The 14,534-nt window shown below is 42.1% G+C and overlaps 2 protein-coding genes and 2 long non-coding RNA genes across 4 annotated transcripts in view; all 4 read right to left on the reverse strand.

Annotated features, from left to right (window-relative positions):
• The window catches only part of LOC115536918 (B-cell receptor CD22-like), a 92,975-nt gene that overhangs the window by 58,673 nt on the left and 19,768 nt on the right, over window positions 1–14,534 (reverse strand). The gene's annotated exons all lie outside the window — the stretch shown is intronic.
• Window positions 1–14,534, reverse strand: part of LOC115536924 (uncharacterized) — a 37,790-nt gene that overhangs the window by 18,922 nt on the left and 4,334 nt on the right. The gene's annotated exons all lie outside the window — the stretch shown is intronic.
• On the reverse strand, window positions 118–2,886 carry LOC115536929 (uncharacterized). Its single transcript, XR_003974738.1, has 4 exons — window positions 2,803–2,886; window positions 2,645–2,688; window positions 1,629–1,708; window positions 118–1,418 (listed from the first exon to the last, which is right to left on the reverse strand). It is a non-coding gene; the product is annotated as an uncharacterized LOC115536929 (long non-coding RNA).
• On the reverse strand, window positions 2,887–7,084 carry LOC115536937 (uncharacterized). Its single transcript, XR_003974747.1, has 6 exons — window positions 6,982–7,084; window positions 6,236–6,278; window positions 6,065–6,144; window positions 3,734–3,863; window positions 3,562–3,606; window positions 2,887–3,460 (listed from the first exon to the last, which is right to left on the reverse strand). It is a non-coding gene; the product is annotated as an uncharacterized LOC115536937 (long non-coding RNA).

Below are 14,534 nucleotides of genomic sequence, written 5' to 3' on the forward strand. Positions count from 1 at the left end.
TTTCACGGAGGAGGGCAGAGAGATGGCAAGAGGAACCTATTTTCGCTATCCCGAGGAAGCGCAAAGTGTCCGAAATGGAGGAGACATAATATTTGTCTTTTCTTTATTTTTTATTGGTTTGTTTGAAGAGAAGAGCAGAAAATAAAATTGATAATAATGGATACCAATTCCAAGAAACATATTATTTTAATCGAAATTAAATAATATATTGGTTATTAAGCACACAATATACACCGCAAGGAAATAAAAAGGCAGACGTTTTTTGCAAAGCAAACAATTTCTGTTCCCTCTTGAGGCCGCTTTGGATGAAAGCGAATGCACAATGACAAACGTGAGTAATTAATTTGAGCACCTTGCACATGTTTCAGCGATCAAAGCAACGCTTGGAAGAATCTTTTGGGGGAAATGAGCGACAGGTAGGCCTACTATTTTATATTTGTTGTTGAAGTATTTGAATGTATCTACATCAGCAAAGAAAGAAATAATAAAATACACCATGTTTCTATGATACCTTGGATCCAGTTAGATTTTATCAGAAAACATGATCTGTTCATGTGTTTTAATAAATTATAAAAAAATAAAATAAACATTTTAGGCTTCATGAGATTACAGAGTGCTTTGGAAAAACCTTCAGACATCTATAATTTTTAATTAAAATGTCTTCCTTAGACGCAATCAGGCCTTTCTTACTGTCTCCATGGTCAATTGACTGCTTATTGGCAGATTTTGATATGAACACAGGACATTGTACAGGATATATGAACACATGAAATGGGACAGAAATCTGGTGCCAAAAATCCTGAGGTGAAATCAACACATCATGACACAAGAAACAGACATTCACACGGTGTAGTAAAGTGTAAAATAATATCTGCAGGCTGATTTGATGGTGAGTTGTATTTTTGTTGTTTATGCGATTGGTATTAATATAGTCAACATAAAGATCCATTTCGCAAATCAATTAAGAATTTACTGTTTCATCTTCTCCTTAAATGTACACACATATTCCCTGTGGATGCTATGCTACGTTGCATGTTAGGGCACTTAGCATGCTAGCTAGCAGAGATTCGGACACAGAGCCTCTGATGCTCAGCCTACCCTGGGGAAGTAACAGATGAAAATATCCAAGTTCTCCGTATTTCTGTCCAACAGGAAATAAAAGGGAGGGAATGATGAGTTCTCAGGTGGCTCTGACCTTTAAGTTTGAGGTCAGCTGACATTTTCAGAAACAAAAACTCTTGTAGTTTCATACACACAGATCTGTGTGTCTGAAACAATGACAGATGTTCTTTCAATCAGGAAGAGCAGCTGACCTTTAACCTCCGCCCCCACAGCGGAGGCCGCGCTGCATAGCCTGTCCCCTCTGCAGCGTCTTGCGCTATGAAGGGGTTGCCCAGAACATCATGTAACAGCACCACCTGGTGGTCAGAAGTGGAAAATACACTACATAGAATCATGTCATGCAAGATGGTAAAAACTGATACAATCTTGATACAAAAAAACACATGAAAACATAAGAATGTATCATCTTAAAGTAGTCATTCATGCCTATTTTTTTTAACAATATTGATGAATTCAAATCACAGACGAACTGTATGGTCAAGAAGCTTCTGAAGCGTTTTACAAACCTCTGAAAAGTCGTTGGTCTCTGCCTTCCTGGTGGCCGACTCAGCCATCCAGTTCCTCAGGACGTACCTGGGGTTCACACCTGTGGATACATTCACAGCACTTTAGAAGGGGTGACCTTGAATCTTGGCGATTCAAAACTTTGATAGGAAGACATCTGTCTTTAATAGTCGAGAAGCCGAAACTGTTGCCGGGTGACAGTGGGACATTCCAGGGAGTGATACAAAAACTCGGCCTCTAGAAGGAAAAGCCTAGAAGTTATGCAATGTTTACTTTGTGGGGCTGGCATAATGATTAGGTCTTCTGTATGCAATCTGCTGTGTTATGTTTAAACAACACAAAATTATTGAGCACTATTGAGCCGCAAAAATGTGTATCTCAAGGTAATCCATGACCAGTGGATGATGGGTCTAGCCTGATCAATCAGATTAGACGCTGAGAAATCATACTCGCGGATACTACCCAAGTTTACTCTCTTCTTTAAGCGTCTTTAAAATGGAATTCGGGGGGGGGGTACTTGTATTTAACTTTTTTGGTAAAGAAAATCAATAGTATAATGTTACAATGTAAATAAAATAATAACAGTCCTTCAACCAATCAGACCAACGATCGCAACAATCGCTTCCCTGTCGTCATTGTGTTAAACCAGCCAATAGCGCGCCAGGGGGAAAAACCAGCTTGGTGATTGGCTCTAGTAAAAGCGGATCGGAAACGGAAAGAAATGTATTGCCCTCCAGCCCCTGCTGAAGAGCAAATTCAAATCACCGCAGAACTGGGGGACTGGGGGTACCCAGGCAGTCTAACACTGTAGCCTATCTCAACAATAACTGCATTTCATATATTTATTTTTCTTTACACTTAAAAATAAAAAATAGAAATAAAAAATGAAGCAGAATCAATTTGTGGTGCTTGATTCTGTGGCGCTGCGCCACACATTGGTCTATGTATGGGAAACACTGCAGTTTCTTGAAAAATAAACCATATGTTGGGCTGAAATCGGGTGATTTGATGAACTTACTCTTCATCCGGTGCCGTCGATCCTCGTCATTATCGCCTTCCTGTCTGGAAAGACAGACTAAAAGGTCAAATCACAGAAAGTACAATCTAGACCAGCTAAACAATACGTTTGAGGAAGAGATGCAATGTTGAGAAGAGACATGACGTTGTCTTGCTCACCTGGCCAGCCTGAGCAGGTACAACCTCGACCAATCAGAGAACAGCTGGTGGGACGAGAGGTCATGAAGAGCCCACGTCACCTACACACACACACACCCCTGCGGTTCCCGTGTAACCCAGTTCCTTATATGAATGACAAATCCCCTTAACCTCAACAGACTAGATAACAGTGGTCTCATACTATTTTTACTAATGTACCACCTTTCAGATATTTTTTCAGTAAAGTAACCCTTTCACCGGCACAAAACCGGCCCTTTCACCGGTTTGTGGAGGGAAAATATGAAAACAGTTTAGATTATGCTTTACGTAGCTTCTATTCAGATTCAACTTATCATATTGAGTTGAATTATTTCCAATTTAACAAAACCAACAACAAAATTAAACTAAAACAAGGAAAAAATATATATATTAAATTTATATTAAATACCCACTGCCCTCCTTCAAATTACCTGAAGGGCTACACATACCACTACATTACAAACGCTGGCCTGGACTACACTCTGGTGCTGCTGCCATGGTCTGGTTCTCTCTTCTGCTGCTCAATACGTTCTAATCTTCTTGCTGGTAGAGTCTTACCTTAAGGATGAAGGCTATAAGATTCCCGTCCTTCTCTTCCTCACCCAGTAGCCCCAGCTTGGCCTTGAAGAGCTGGTGAAATCTGAAACCAAATAACAACATATATAAGACAAATAACCACTGTCTAAAGTTGGAATACCAAGAGCCCAAGAAGAAAGCGATCAACACAATATGTATTCATACCTCATCTGGTAAAGTCCAGCGTAGCCCTTTAACACAGCTGCAGCCCTGGGAGGACACACAGACCTCAAGTTAGACCCTTACACACTCAAAGGACAATGGTCACGCTGGTCTATCTCCTGGTATGAGAGAGTGCTGCTTTACGTTACACCATGTGGACCATAGTTGTACGTACCGCTGCTGTTGGCTGGGGGAGAGGGCGGGCTGCAGGGATTCTAGAAGCTTCTCCAGGTTGAACAGACCCACGTCAGCCTGCGCTCCGATGCTGTAGCGGCCCTCGTCGTCTGAGGTGTTGGGGACAAAATCTGTGGACACAAATTATTCTATGATATGGCTGAAAATAAATCCAGGAACAGAATGAGAAACAGGTAGATCGACTTTAGAAAGTGCTTAGAGCTGTGTGCTACACTAAATGGCTAATTTCGTAACTTTTTTAAGCCTATGAATTATTCAACCACTATTAACGATTACTATTAATTGTATTAATAATTAGTATTCTATACTAACTATCAAAACTAAAATAAAAAAGTCACAACCGTTTCTTTCTCTTTTATCCCATCTTTGCGAATCTAAGGCACCCTAGGCAATTTCCCCTTTCTAGTGTAAAGCTATTTCACTAGATACAAGTTAGTTTAATATACATCTATTGATGCACTTAGACACATCATCAGTGATGGAACCTGGGGTCATTGGGTGTTTCGGGTCTCGCAACATCATACACCCTCAACCAGGCGACCCAGCCGGGATTGATCAAGTCCCAACTTGTGTCTAAGTAGCATGTACCCACGGATCGCCCCTCTTGAGCCACAGAGGCCTTCTCAGCTGCCTCTGTGGTGGTCTTGATGGCCTTTCTCTGACGTGCTCCTGTGACTCCAAGCATGCTGTATGCTTTGCAGCATACAGCATGTCACCTCTGACTCTCAGCTTGAAACTCTTGTAATAGTCCAAGATAAGGTCCCTAATTTTACCTGGGACATGGTGCCGGTCCAGTGCTGTTTCCACTAGCTTATGAGGAATGGATCCATAAGCGTTGGTGAGATCGAGCCACAGCAGTGCTAGGTCTCCTTTCCCTTCTCTTGCCTCTCTGATCAACTGTGTGACCACACCTGTATGTTCGAGGCATCCTGGCACCTTTGGGATTCCGCCCTCCTGTACAGAGGTGTCGATGTACTCGTTCTTCAGGAGGAACTCCGTCAACCGACGGGATAGGATGGCGAAGAATATCTTCCCCTCAACGCTGAGCAGCAAGATCGTTCTGAACTGCTCGATGTTCTTAGCATTCTCCTCCTTGGGAATCCAGACACCTTCTGCAAATCTCCATTGTTGGGCTACCTTTCCCCTCCTCCAGATAACCCTCAGGATCTTCCACAGCCGGTGAAGGAGTCTGGGACACCTCTTGTATAGTTTGTAGGGCACTCCGCTTGGTCCAGGGGCTGAACTGGCTCTGGCTGCCTTGACAACTTCCTGAATCTCCATCCAACTGGGCTCCTTGCTGATGAAGTCTGTGGTGGGTCCTGGGGGGTCTATCAAAGATCTGTAGGGACCTAGGTCTTCCTCCCAAGCAGCATCACTGTATGTGTTGCAGAGATGGTTGTCAATCTCCTCTTTGGGACAAACAAGGTTTCCACTTCGTTTTTGCCCAAGCAACTGCTTGGTGACTCCAAAGGGGTTTGCGATGAAGGCAGACCGCCTCTTGGCCCTCTCTTTCCCCCGCCGTCTGTGCCATTCTGCCCTTCGAAGAGTGGTGAGCTTCTTCCTGAGGATGCCGCGAAGTTCTGATAGTGCATCCCTTTCCTCTTCTCGCGCTACCTTGTACTGCCGCTTCAGGACCCGCAGCTCCTGCCTTAACTGGCTGATCTTCTCTGCCCTACGGTTGTTCATGTAGGGGGTCTTGGTACCCAACTTCTCCACTGTACCAAACCTCTCGACAGCAAGGCTGATGATGATGGTTGCCATGGTTTTGAGCTTCCCGTCTGCGTCGCCCTTGGCTGCTGATTCTAGGATCGTATCCACATCATCATCGAACTGGAGCCACTGTCTCTCCTTACTGGCCGGAGGCCACTTGACCCGACGATGTTCGGTTACTCTGCCTGGGTCTGGGGCTACTGGTACGTGGAGGTTCCGAGCACTGTGGGGTGATTCCGGGCCTGGCTCCTCCTGCGTCTCATCAGGGGTGATCCCTGTGCGCTGTATCAGTTGCTCCTTCAACAAGCATTTAATCTTGCCTTGGTGGATCTTCAGGCCACGCGGGTTTTTGCATACTTTGCCGCAGACACATTCTGCAGTCGTTGTCGATAATTCGTCTGCGTTTGTCGTTAACTGTAGGTCCGTCCTATTGGGGTGCTCATTCTCCCCCCCTCTCGTGTACCACATTTTAAAGATTAAAAGTTTTCAAAAATATATGAGAAATTCGGTCACGGATACAAGATGGCTGAGATACAAAACTACATGGTAACCAGGAGGCCCTTTTGGAGCCAGCTAGGGAAACCTGAATGTTTGTATTTACTCGGTCGTAGGACTCCATGAAGCCAAAAGGTCCGTAGTCGATGGTGATGAGAGCAGGCTGAAGTTATCTGTTGCAGACCCCTGGTGGACAAACGGGGTGTTACAGGAGGTCAGGGATGAAGAACTTCATGATTAAGTACTTTGTGAAGTACCAGGTGGTACAGGCACTCACCATGTGCAAAGCCATCCACGGGGCGATCAGGTGAGCTGTTTCCCTGACAACCGTAAAATAAATTACCTTCAATGAGGGAAATATGGGGGTTTATATTTCTTTGTCTGTTTCATATGGAAGTACTTCAGAATTTACAGTATTTTAGTCATACAATCAAATAGTTACAGCACTGTACATACACAACCCAGTCTCCCAGAAATATGTGACATTGTCACGTAATTTAATCTATTCATTCGTGATCTGGGACACGTAATTTCAATTTTTTCATGCCAAAAGCACAAATTTCTAACAATATGACAGCTTTTGGCCACCCGTTTCTACTTTCACCTTTGATTCTGGGAAATTGTGACAATTCACAGATATATTTAATGCAGGTGCGCTGCTCTGTAGGCAAACCGCAATCGAAAAAAGGTATATGCTTCATTATTTTTCGAATGAGTTAGAAATTTGTGCTTTTGGCACGAAAAAATTGAAATTACGTGTCCCAGATCACGAATGAATAGATTAAATGATGTGACGTGACAGTTTCACATATTTCCGTGAGACTGGGTTGACATACAAGGGAATCCGATGCGGAACCAGGATCATGCTAGTCTGAGCCCTACAGCCTCTGAAGACCACAACACAAACCACATCTTACCTTGATGGACAAAGACACCCAGAAACGCCCATGCCTAATCTTAAAGATAGCTTTGTGTGTGCGAGTAAGTTGAAACATTTAAATCTTTTGGGACCTTGGACTGTACCTCTCTCTTTAGTCTTTCCTCACGTTTCCGTCATAGAACTGATCTCTCCAAACCGACTGCTCATTCACCACCAGACTACCAAGACACAAGAACACAAAAATACATTTCATCACACAATTTTAATCGTGTTATGAAAGTATTGAGGGGGGGCTTATCATATTGAGCTTTATGTGAAAGTTGTAGAAGAAGGTTATACAATTTATATGAGTTAATTTACTAGAAAAGTGTTTACAATGTTTAGTCAATTAATCATTTACATATTTATGTTACACAATTATTATTTACAAATTTACATATAACAGTCAGGATATTCTGTTGAATCTGCCTCTCTGATTCCCTCAAATTTACCTCAGTCTAAGTTCTAGCTCCTGATTGGTTAGTTGAGTCACGTGAGGGGTCCGAACAAGGAAGTGGAGTTGTTGTGAGTTGTGAAGAAAAGTAAAGTACCGCTTGAGAAAGTCATCCGTCTCCATCCTGCTGTTTATTCTCATAAAGAGTGATCCACCACCACATACCGAACACTCACGTTACACAAGCATGGATGGGCTCATTGTGGAACTGGGGAGTGGTTTCATCATGAATATACAATGTGGGTCGGCCTACTTTGTGTTTATATTCACATTGCTTTGCAAAACTACCAGAATAGTACATGTATATTATTGTAACAATGGCTGTCCTACTTCCACAACCTTTGCATTCGCCAAAAGAATTTGATTTAATAGAAATCAAGAACATCAATAACTTTATACACATGCTCTAAGCAAAGGCAATTTATTCAGAATCAGTTGAGCAATGTTCTGTTTGGGTCCCACAAAGAGTTGTTGTACAATTTTGTTTTATTAAAATGGGGAAAAAGATAATGAACAGGGGCAATCCTCTGTAAATATAATATTTTTTTAGTGCAGCCAGGAGACGGCAAGGATGGTTAGCTAACCAACCCAGACAGGTATTGTCCAATAAAGGGACACTGTGTAATATTTTAAGTCATTTATTACCTAAAATCAACGTATTAATTCTTAAATAATTGGTGTAAAATTATCTCTGCCAAAAATCTCACTTATCCTCCTGAGCGAAGGATAATTAATATGCAGTTACATAGGACGAGTAAGCTTCATTGAGGCTTCCATGTTCTTTCGGTCTATGAACTGCCGAGAGGGACAAAAAGCACTATGTGGTACAGGAAATGCAAACGCATTTTCACTCTGAGCCAGCGTGAATGATGACTGAAATAATTCACTATCTTGCTCGAGGAGTAATTACTCAATACATCATTAGCTTACACTAATGATTCAATGCAGTTTGAAAGTTGTTTGAAATAACAAACCTCATCATCACTCGAATGACTCGATGAGGTAGTATTGGATGTCATGACACAGCTTCTTGGCACATACTGCCCACCGTAGTTTTTGAACAAGAGAGCACTATTAGTTTGAATGCAATATACAATTGTACCACTAGATGGGAGTAATTTTTAAACAGTGTCCCTTTAAGATCTCTCCTCACAGTTGCAGTACATCCAGGTAAACAGCAGGTGGTACCGTTTAACACATCCCCACACAGATGCAGTACATTCTGGTAACCAGCAGCTGGTATCGTTAAGACAACCCCTCACAGGTGCAGTACATCCTGGTAACCAGCAGGTGGTAGCGATGAAGCAGAGCTATATCCAAAAGAGCAAGAGGCCTTGGATAAGACGTGGCCTCACTGGGGCCATCACAAGTGGAACGTAAACAATCTAGTAAATAAGTCAAATAAAATCAAGATTCATCAGATCATGTATCAGTCCAGGTAATTAAGCACCATAGGATATGCAGATGAACAGATGAAAATTAGCTATTTGCTAACTCTGGCACATAACATTTTGAGTGTAAACTAAAAATGTAAATTGATGTGCACTGTCACTTTTAAAAAAACAAATAAACAAAAATAAATGCAGCAAGCATATTGTCCTGTTTAACTAAATGGATGAGTCACTTAGACCACTTTGACGGTGCTGTACAACTCTGAGGTTTCTGCCGCCTCTGTCTGGTCACTCTCTCTAAAAAGAAGAAAGCAGATCCATTTATCGATCCATTGGGTTGATAAAGTCCCAAAATGTAGATTATATTATCTCTTTAGAAATACCAAGAGAAGCTTACCCAGGACCAGCGTTTAGTCTCTTAATGTTGACCACAGAATAAAAGACTGCTTGGTCTGATTGGACATTAGAGCCAACCCAACAGCGAGGGACTTCCTGGTTCTCTGAGCGAGAGGTGTGGATGCTGGCATAGGTATGGTCATCCTGCTCTTCTATTGGTTCTCTCTGTGCTGCAGGAGCCAATCGATTGGTCAGAGCTGAAACGTTTTCATACAGAGGACCTGGTAGTGGCTATCGGGGAGTGAAGAAAGAAGAGATAATTTAGAAAACACTTTACATTTCCTGAAGACAGTCATCTAGAGACCCTTGGTCGTGAATAGTGGTCTCACCATGCAGGCTGCATGTAGGCCTCACTAACTTACTGCAAGCATTCCTCTATCTGTACAGCTGCTAAAACATTTTTTATCTCTGAACTTGATTTGCTTCTTTAAAGCAAATTTAGACATTTCTTTACTTAAATTCAACAAACTTCTCATTCTGTTCGCTGGCAGAAGTCTCCCCAGATCCCAGATTTTCCTCTCACCCTTTGTGATCTCACCCTTGATCTCACCCTAGATCCCACCCTAGATCGCCCGCTTTTAGCAAACATGACAAGTTGTGCGGTTTCACCTCATGCTGTATTCCCCTCCCTGCCAGAGCCCTATTTCTGGCCCCACTGCTAGTTGATGACACATTTCCCCTGCCAGACACCGTCTCTATCCCTCCACCACACTTGAGGAGCTAATCAAACAATTCATGTGTATCACCTTCATCCTCATCTCCTCCTCTTCCCTGCTAGACCTCTGTCTCAAACCCCAAATATCCATTCCCTTGTCTCACAGCCCAACATCTTTATCTTCAGCTTTGGCATAGCTTTCAGTTGAATTGCTCCTCATTCAGTCAGTTGATAAACCCTGACCACTGATTGAACTTCACAATGGTGGCGACTACCAAAGAGATTGTTGGAGTTTTCACATTTGTATAAAGATCTCTAGGTAAGATCGACCCTCGTCCTGATGGAACATTAGAAACGCCCAGTGAGGTACACTCTCTTGTAAAATCATTATGACAGAAGCAATCAGTTTCTTAACAGTTCTAACATTCATTCTGTCTGGGAGGTCTGTAGCATATCCCCACTAAAATGGCCTTTGTTTTAAGCTGAAAAATGTCATTATAATCAACATTATCTCCAGTTCAGAAATGTCCAAATCAGGCCGAGGGTTCAACTTCAGATTGTTCTTTATGAAAATACCGATACTGAAATGTACAGTCTCTCGTAGCGACAGGACTGGAGCAACAGAGATGGCAAATTACTCAGGAAACAACTAGAAGTCTCTTGTGTGGTCTTGTGTTGTGGCCTCAGGGAATTTCCACAGTGTGTCTTGATAAAGGCTGGGTTAGTAATAAATGGCTTCCTGTGTCTCACCTCCTCTACGGTATCTGGCCTTCCTCTCTGTCCAACTGCTTTACTGTAGACCCTCTTTCTTCTGGATAAGAGAACAGAGAGGTGAAGAAGCAACAGGACAAATAAAGGAATGTGAAACGAGAAAGAGAGAGACAATATCTTACCTCATCCAGAGTAAGACGAGGAGGAGTATGGTGGCCAGTAGGACAACAATGGTTGTTACAGCTACCATTGCTGGATGTGATGATGAGGATGATGATGAGGATGATGATGATGATGTCACTGTAACATAGTCAGTTGATTAAAAACACTGATGGCAAAATGCATCATAAATAGGCCAATTTTTAACTGTGTGCCTCTGACTATGTAAAAGGTGTGTGTTTCTTTTAAATTGGCAATTACCTTTAATTATCAAAAATGTGGAGTTATGATGTCCGATTGCATTATGTGCTTGGCAGTAATAGTTTCCTCCAAGCTCAGATATGATATTAGTGATGGAGTAGTTCTGTCCTGATGCTTTCACTGAGTCTTCATGTTCCCTGAACCAGGTGTAGTTAGCTGCTGGGTTGGCATCACTGCTGCAGCTCAGAGTCACTGAACTGCCCTCCTCTATTTCACCAGAGGGACTCACGGTCACTGAGGAGGTCTTTGGACGATCTTTTATGAACACAAAATAAAAATATCCATCCTTAATTTATGAAACCGTGTTTATCAACAACTGCAATGCCAGGGAGTCATAGTTGTTTACAGGCAAGCAGTTATACATGAATACCAGCTCTAAATTTAAAGAGAAGATATACCAATTTTTTTACAGATTAATCAGATTGTCAACTCACATGTAACATTTAAGAACATCGAGTTAGAGCTCAAATGTCCATATTGGTTCCCTGCGTGACAGCGGTACGTTCCTCTGTCTTCAGGGCGGAGTGAGGGGAAGGTATGACGTTGTCTTGGTCCCCAGAGCAGAGGTTGGTTGTTCTTGAACCAGGTGTACTCAGCTGCTGGGTTGGCATCACTGCTGCAGCTCAGAGTCACTGAACTGCCCTCCTTTATTTCACCAGAGGGACTCACGGTCACTGAGGGGGTCTTTGGAGCGTCTGTCATGAACACAAAATCTCACGACTTGAGACACAAAGAAACATGTAAAAACAGCTTGCAAATTTGTATTCATGACAGTGTTAATGTAATGATAATGAAAATGATTACATTAGTGAAGAAGTTTGGGTTAACCATAAATGTTGACATGCTGTATTTAAGCTCATTTTATTGTGTGTTTTATTTACTCACGTTTAACATCAATAGACTTGGTGAATGATTTTTTCCCCAGCTTATTCGTAGCGTCACAGCGATATTGTCCAGAGTCTGAAGACCAGATGTAGCTAATGATGAGCTGTGGTCCCTGGTTCATGTGGCTAGAGTAACGATCAGTAGTATCCCTGAACCAGGTGTACTTAGCTGTTGGGTTGGCATCACTGCTGCAGCTCAGAGTCACTGAACTGCCCTCCTTTATTTCACCAGAGGGCCTCACGGTCACTGAGGGGGTCTTTGGAGCATCTGTTATGCATGAACACAAAATCTCACGACTTGACACAAAGAAACATGTAAAAACAACATGTACATTTATATTCATGACAGTGTTAATGACAATGAAAATCACAAAGTGGAGAAGTTTGGGTTAATCATAAATGTTGAAAAATGTAAGCTAATTTTTTTGCGTATTTCTTTACTCACATTTAACATCAATAGTGTTGTCAACATATCTTTTCCCTATCGTATTCTGAGCCTCACAGCGATACTGTCCAGAGTCTGAAGACACGATGTAGCTAAAGACGAGTTGTGGCCCCTGGTTCATCTTTCTGGGAGAACGATCTGTATTAACCTTGAACCAGGTGTACTCAGCTGCTGGGTTGGCATCACTGCTGCAGCTCAGAGTCACTGAACTGCCCTCCTTTATTTCACCAGAGGGACTCACGGTCACTGAGGGGGTCTTTGGAGCGTCTGTCATGAATACAAAATAACAATGTCCATCCTAAAGTTATGAAACCGTGTTCAGCAGCAACTGATATGCCAGGATGATAAGTGTGTCATTGCAGGCATGAAGTAATACATGAATATATCAGTTCTACATTTTAAAGACAAATTTGTATTCATGACAGTGTTAATGTAATGATAATGAAAATGATTACATTAGTGAAGAAGTTTGGGTTAACCATAAATGTTGACATGCTGTATTTAAGCTCATTTTATTGTGTGTTTTATTTACTCACGTTTAACATCAATAGACTTGGTGAATGATTTTTTCCCCAGCTTATTCGTAGCGTCACAGCGATATTGTCCAGAGTCTGAAGACCAGATGTAGCTAATGATGAGCTGTGGTCCCTGGTTCATGTGGCTAGAGTAACGATCAGTAGTATCCCTGAACCAGGTGTACTTAGCTGTTGGGTTGGCATCACTGCTGCAGCTCAGAGTCACTGAACTGCCCTCCTTTATTTCACCAGAGGGCCTCACGGTCACTGAGGGGGTCTTTGGAGCATCTGTTATGCATGAACACAAAATCTCACGACTTGACACAAAGAAACATGTAAAAACAACATGTACATTTATATTCATGACAGTGTTAATGACAATGAAAATCACAAAGTGGAGAAGTTTGGGTTAATCATAAATGTTGAAAAATGTAAGCTAATTTTTTTGCGTATTTCTTTACTCACATTTAACATCAATAGTGTTGTCAACATATCTTTTCCCTATCGTATTCTGAGCCTCACAGCGATACTGTCCAGAGTCTGAAGACACGATGTAGCTAAAGACGAGTTGTGGCCCCTGGTTCATCTTTCTGGGAGAACGATCTGTATTAACCTTGAACCAGGTGTACTCAGCTGCTGGGTTGGCATCACTGCTGCAGCTCAGAGTCACTGAACTGCCCTCCTTTATTTCACCAGAGGGACTCACGGTCACTGAGGGGGTCTTTGGAGCGTCTGTCATGAATACAAAATAACAATGTCCATCCTAAAGTTATGAAACCGTGTTTAGCAGCAACTGATATGCCAGGATGATAAGTGTGTCATTGCAGGCATGAAGTAATACATGAATATATCAGTTCTACATTTTAAAGACCAGATGTAGAAATTATGTAAACATATTATACAGATTTTAACTCACACTGGACATCCATGATTATCGAGTTAGAGCTCAGTTGTCCATATTTGTTCTCTGCTTGACAGCGGTACGTTCCTCTGTCTTCAGGGCGGACTGAGGGGAAGGTATGAGGTTGACTTGGTCCCCAGAGCAGACGTTGGTTGTTCTTGAACCAGGTGTACTCAGCTGCTGGGTTGGCATCACTGCTGCAGCTCAGAGTCACTGAACTGCCCTCCTCTATTTCACCAGAGGGACTCACGGTCACTGAGGGGGTCTTTGGAGCGTCTGTCATGAATACAAAATCATCAATGTTCTTCCTGAAGTTATGAAGCCATGTTTAGTATTAAGTAAGGTGCCATGTTACAGAATATTTTTTTTACTAATAAAACACTACTACATATTTACTGCCCATCTGGAGACACATAGAAACATGTACAACAGCACGTACATTTATAATCATGACAGTATTAATGATAATAAAAATGTTCATGGATTTATTATAAAATGAACTTAATGAATACTAATGTGGACCAGATTCAACTATTTATTTTATAACATCTGTAACATGATGTTAAATATATGTTGTACTCACATTTCACGGTTATATAGATCAACTCAGATTTTGTCCTTAGCTCACTCTGAACTAGACAGTAGTACTGTCCAGAGTCTGAGGACAGGATGCTTCTAAAGGCGAGCTGTGGTCCCTGCTTCATCTCTCTGGAGCTATAGTCTGAACTAACACTGAACCAGGTGTACTCAGCTGCTGGGTTAGCATCACTGCTGCAGCTCAGAGTCACTGAACTGCCCTCCTCTATTTCACCAGAGGGACTCACGGTCACTGAGGGGGTCTTTGGAGCATCTGTTAACAGTTACATTTCATTAATCATATTCATT

This window comes from Gadus morhua, chromosome 23 (assembly GCF_902167405.1).
Source record: "Gadus morhua chromosome 23, gadMor3.0, whole genome shotgun sequence".
NCBI classification, from domain to species: Eukaryota; Metazoa; Chordata; class Actinopteri; order Gadiformes; family Gadidae; genus Gadus; species Gadus morhua.